The following is a 6000-nucleotide window of genomic DNA, read 5'->3' on the forward strand; positions in this document are numbered from 1 at the left end:
GTTAAGGTCGGTACCGGTGGAAGGTAGATTTAGAATTCTACCTAGGTCGAAAGCATCGAAAATCATCAGCTGTCCTCGGACTTTGCTGGTGATTGAGGTTTGTTCATGATCAGAAGAGAAGTTGGTATAAAACAGTCGGACTAGTTCAGGATAATAGGCGGCTGGGGATGAAGATCCTATGAGAGGTTTGAGTTCGGGGAGATAGGTGTCTAAGTCGAAGAACATGAAGTCGTCAAAGTTGATCAATTTTTCCTCATGAATGGGGCGAGAGCAGAGTGAGTTGTAGGTGTGAAACAAATCAGGATACCTTAGATCGGCGGAGGTGATCACATTTGTGGAGGAGGAAGCCATTTTCGAGTGTCTTGAAAATGAATCACTAGGAGTGAAAGGAGCTAGAACCGAGAGAAAGTTTGTATAAGGATAGAAAAGATCGAATGGAATGGTAAGAGATGAACCAATTGATTAAATAGAAGGAAGAAAATAATTGTTGATATGAAATGAATGACATTGGAAGTGAGTAACTTTTAGATTTTAGTCACATAAGGAAATTCGTGAGGAGTAAGTTAAGAGACTTGTGAATGACGAATCAAATCAATGTTTGAGGATAGTGTATTATATTAGATTGAGGAGGACATAGTTATTGAGATATATAGATTTTACTATGGATGAGTTTATCGACTAGTGGGGGAAGCCATTAATAGAGTATGGGGTGTCATGTTTTTACAAAAATGATTGATCTTTTAAAAATAATGGCCTAACAAGACAAACAACTTGTTACTCTATGTGAAGGGATTCTAAATTCGTGAATGGAGAGTTAAAGACATAAAAAAGATGATGTGGATATCTAGAGAGGCGAGAAAGAAAATAAAGGACAACATTTACTTGATTTAGATATGACATAAAGTAGAGATAGAATAAATAAAGGTTTGCTTGGAGGCAAGACTTTAAAAGTTCTCGATTTTAGAGAGATATACAATAAAAGAGAGAGATAAGGTCACGGATGGAAAGAAAGGTCATAGGGTGACCATGTGATGTGTACTTTGAAAGATATGACTTTTTAAAGAAAAGAGTGCCAAAAAAAAATTCATGATTAATATTTGTAATTTTTATGAGTATACGTGGATATGAGAAGGACACATTTTGACTTAGACTAGTGGTGAGAGAGATGATGAGACAAAAAGGAGAAAGAGTTAAAAAAAATATAGGAATTGAAATAAGAATAGATAAAAACGGAGGCTTAATTTGTATACAAAAGAGATGATAATAGATAGTTTGTAGGGCTATGATATAATAGATGATATAGTAAAAAAATACGTGTGAATATAGCAACTAGATCTTTTTAAAGAAATCAACTAGTCATTCGGTTTTAACTAATGAAGAGGATGAGTTCTCATAAACTAAGTAGAGAGGTGAAACAATTTATCTTAAGACAAGTTTTCATAAAGGACAAAAAAAAATAAAGGAATTGAGTGATGTGAACATTGTTATGATAGCTTTTAATATAATTAGTTTTTATGGATATGAGAGAAAGGAGATGGGACAAGGAGTTATAATGGATGTGTACTTGAAAGATGACAAGTTAAATGACATAAAGAATGAGTCTTATAAGAATACGTGAATATGGAAACTTAGTTTGACTAACTAAAATCGATAAGAAGGAAAGCAATTTAAAAAAAATTTAAACAAGACTTATACGAAGTATAATAAGTGTGATTAATTTATAAGTCACTTAGTTTGCATATTCCTAGTTCTCTTCTAATTCGTGTGAAGTCTTCATGTTTTAATGGTTTAGTGAATATGTCTGCTAACTGTTGATTAGTGGGTATGAATTCTAGTTTAATTATGTTGTTAAGGACTTGTTCTCTTAAGAAGTGGTGTCTTATTTGAATGTGCTTAGTTCGTGAGTGTAAAATAGGATTCTTGGATAGGTTTATAGCACTCGTATTATCACAGAAAATAGTTGTATTTTCAAAAATTAAACCAAAATATTTTAAAGTTTGTTTCATCTAGATGACTTGAGTACAAGCTAGGCTAGCAGCAATGTATTCGGCTTCAGTAGTTGATAATGATACACAGTTTTGTTTCTTACTGAACCATGATACTAGTGAGTGCCCTAGCATGTGACATGTTCCACTTGTGCTTTTTCTGTCAGATTTACTTCCAGCAAAGTCAGCATCGCTGTATGAGATTAGATCAAATGTAGAGGATTTTGAATAGAATAATCCAAAATCAACTGTGTCTTTTAAATATCTCATTATTCTTTTTACAGGTTTAAGATGTGATTCTTTTGGATTTGACTGAAATCTAGCACACAAGCAAACACTAAACATTATATCTGGACGGCTAGCAGTTAAATAAAGAAGTGATCCTATCATACCTCGGTATACCTTTGTATCAATAGTCTTACCATCTTCATCTTTGTCCAACACAGTAGTAGTGCTCATAGGAGTAGATTTTGAAGCAGTTGAGTTCATGTTGAACCTCTTCAGAAGTTCACGAGCATACTTAGATTGATTGATGAAAACTCCATCCTTGGTTTGCTTAATATGCAGTCCAAGAAAGTAGGTGAGTTCTCCCATCATACTCATTTCGAATTCATTCTGCATGGACTTAGAAAAATCTTCACAGAGAGTGTTGTTAGAAGATCCAAAGATGATGTCATCGACATAAATTTGAACAATTAGGGTATGATTATTCACTACTTTGATAAATAGTGTAGAATCTGCTTTGCCAACAGAAAAACCAGTTTTTAATAAAAAAGTTTTAAGTCTTTCGTACCAAGCACGAGGTGCTTGTTTTAAACCATATAAAGCACGTTTGAGTTTAAAAACATGATCTGGGTATTGTTCATTTTCAAATCCTGGAGGTTGTTTTACATAGACTTCTTCATTTATAAAACCATTTAAGAAAGCACTTTTAACATCCATTTGAAATAATTTGAAATCCATATAGCTTGCATATGCTAAGAGCATTCTAATAGATTCAAGTCTAGCAACAGGAGCAAATGTTTCATCAAAGTCAATACCTTCCTCCTGATTGTATCCTTGAGCTACTAGTCTGGCCTTTTTTCTTATAACATTACCTGTTTCGTCTAGCTTGTTTCTGAAGATCCATCTTGTCCCAATGATTGGATGATCCTTTGGTCTTGGTACAAGATCCCAAACGTCATTTCTTTGGAATTGATTCAGTTCTTCAGTCATGGCTAGCATCCAGAACTCATCAATGATGGCTTCATCAATCTTCTTTGGTTCAAGTTGAGAAATGAATGCCATGTTTGCAATCCGTTCTAGCTGAGCTCTAGTTTGAACCCCCTTTGTTAGTTCTCCCAAAATCTGCTTTTGAGGATGATCTTTAATATCAACAAAGGTTCTTTGGTGATCATCTTCATTAGACTTAGCTGTGTTATCTAAAAATAAATCTGTACTTTCAACATCATCATCATTAGTTTGTATATGAACAGATTGATCAATAGATTCACAAAAAATAACATGCATAGATTCTTCAATAGTATTATGACACTTATTGAAAACTCTATATGTTTTACTATGACTTGAATATCCTAAGAATATGCCTTCAACAGATTTAGCATCAAACTTATCCAGGCTATCTTTTGTGTTTAGGATAAAGCATTTACATCCAAAGACTTTGAAGTAGTCTATTCTTGGAGTTCTGTCATAGAATAGTTCATAGGGAGTTTTATTTAATAAGGGTCTAATGAGAACTCTATTTGTTATGTAGCATGCAGTATTAACAGCTTCTGCCCAAAAAGATTTTGCAAGATTATTGTGTTGGAGCATAGTCCTGGCAGATTCCTGAAGGGTTCTATTCTTTCTTTCTACTACACCATTTTGAGGTGCAGCTCTAGGAAAGGCAAAGTTATGAGAAATACCATGTAAGTTACAAAATTTTTTAAAGAGTTCATTTTCAAATTCTCCTCCATGGTCACTACGGATTTTAACAATAGAACACGATTTTTCATTTTGTAATTTTTTACATAAGATTTCAAACTGACAAAACGTGTCACTTTTGTTTTTCAAAAATATTACCCAAGTAAATCTTGAGTAATCATCTACAATGACAAAAGCATATCTATTTTGATTAAGGCTAGCTACCCTAGAAGGACCAAAGAGGTCCAGGTAGAGAAGCTCTAAAGGTCTTTTACTTGAAATGACATTTTTTGATTTAAAAGAAGATTTTGACAATTTTCCTAATTGACATGCATCACAAAAATAATCCTTTTTAAAAGATATGTTGGGTAGCCCACGTACTAACTTATCTTTAGCTAGTTTAGACATGTATTTAGAGTTGACATGGCCCATTCTCATGTGCCATAGATGTTGAGTGTCATTATTAGCTATGAGGCAATGTTCTGTGATGTTTTCTAGGTATAGTTCATATATATTATTCTTTCTTATACCTTTTAAGATGATGTTTTTATTTGTGTTAGCTATGAGGCATGCATCATGATTAAAGCTAACATTATAACCTGTGTCACACATTTGACTGATACTTAGTAGGTTATGTTTTAAGCCTTTAACAAGGAGAACGTCTTTGATAAGAGGTTTGTCTATGTTACTAATATTTCCAATACCAATTATCAAACCTTTGTTATTATCTCCAAAGGTGACGGTTCCTCCTTCTTTATGATGAAGAACAGCAAAAAGGTCTGGATGTCCTGTCATGTGCTTTGAACATCCACTATCTAGTATCCATCTGTTCTTCTTCTTTGGAGCCTGCAAAACATTAAGTAAATCTTCTTTTTGGTACCCAATCGGGTCCTTTTTTGTTAGACTTTGGAACCCATATCCATTTGGATTTGGGTTTGTCTATCTCTTTAGAGGAGTTAAAAAGATTATCAATATAATACTCCTTATTAGGTTCAGATGAACTTTTCACAAACGTGGTCTTTTGATTTATACAAGAAGGTTTTTTGAAATGAGAATAGCCAATCCCATTCTTGTAAAAGGAGACCTTCTGAGAGGATAAGAGTTTATCCAAGTTCTCTTTACCTTTAGTAAACTTGAAAACCGTTTTCATGAGGTTCTCAGTTTTACTTTTTAGCTCTGAAATTTCTACTTGTATATTTTTAGTTTTGGAGCTAGTAGAAGAAATTTCAGATATAAGTAAAAGATTTTTCTTTTTCAACTCAGAATTTTCACTGCTGAGTTTTTCATTCTCTTGAGAAAGCTTTAAATTTTCAGATTTTAAAACTTTATTTTTGCAACTCAATTTTCTAGATTCTTCAAATAGATCTTGAAAAGCATCTAGAAGTTCTTCAAAGGAAAAATCAGAGATTTCACTTACCGAACTTTCGTTTGCCATGAAGCACATATTTGCAGTTTCGGCTTCATCATCACTTGACTCTTCACTAGTGGATGGTTCTGAATCATCCCATTGAGCATGCAGAGCCTTTTTCTTGAAGAACCTCTTCTTTGGTTCCTCAGTCTTGGACTTTCTTTTGAGAAGTGGACAGTCACGTTTTAAGTGGCCTGGCTTATTACACTGAAAGCACATGGGATCTTCTTTAAGATCTTTTCTTTCCTCGTGTCTGTTTGGAAGTCGGTTCCTTCTCATGAAGCGCTGGAATTTTCTGGTAAGTAGCGCAATTTCTGATTCTTTATCTGAGTCTTCATTTTGAGATAGAGCTGGGAAAGCTAGAGTTTTCTTTACTGGTTGCTCTTCTTCCCTTCTTTCTTTCATGTGGACTTCATAGGCCATAAGATTGCCTATTAAGTCGTCCAATGTAAGTTTAGATAAATCTTGAGCTTCTTCAATAGCAGTAGTTTTTTTCTCCCAATCAGTTGTGAGAGATCTCAAGATTTTCTTCACCTTTTCAGTATGGGAGTATGTTACACCCAGAGATTTCAGATCATTGGTAATGTTGGTGAATCTGGTAAACATCTCTTTGATGGGTTCATCTTTGTTCATTTTGAACAACTCATATTTTCTAACAAGAGATGATATTTTGGCTTCTTTTACTTTGTTGGTTCCTTCATGAAT

Source organism: Nuphar pumila, chromosome 10 (genome assembly GCF_984573655.1).
Source record: "Nuphar pumila chromosome 10, dmNupPumi1.hap1.1, whole genome shotgun sequence".
NCBI classification, from domain to species: domain Eukaryota; kingdom Viridiplantae; phylum Streptophyta; class Magnoliopsida; order Nymphaeales; family Nymphaeaceae; genus Nuphar; species Nuphar pumila.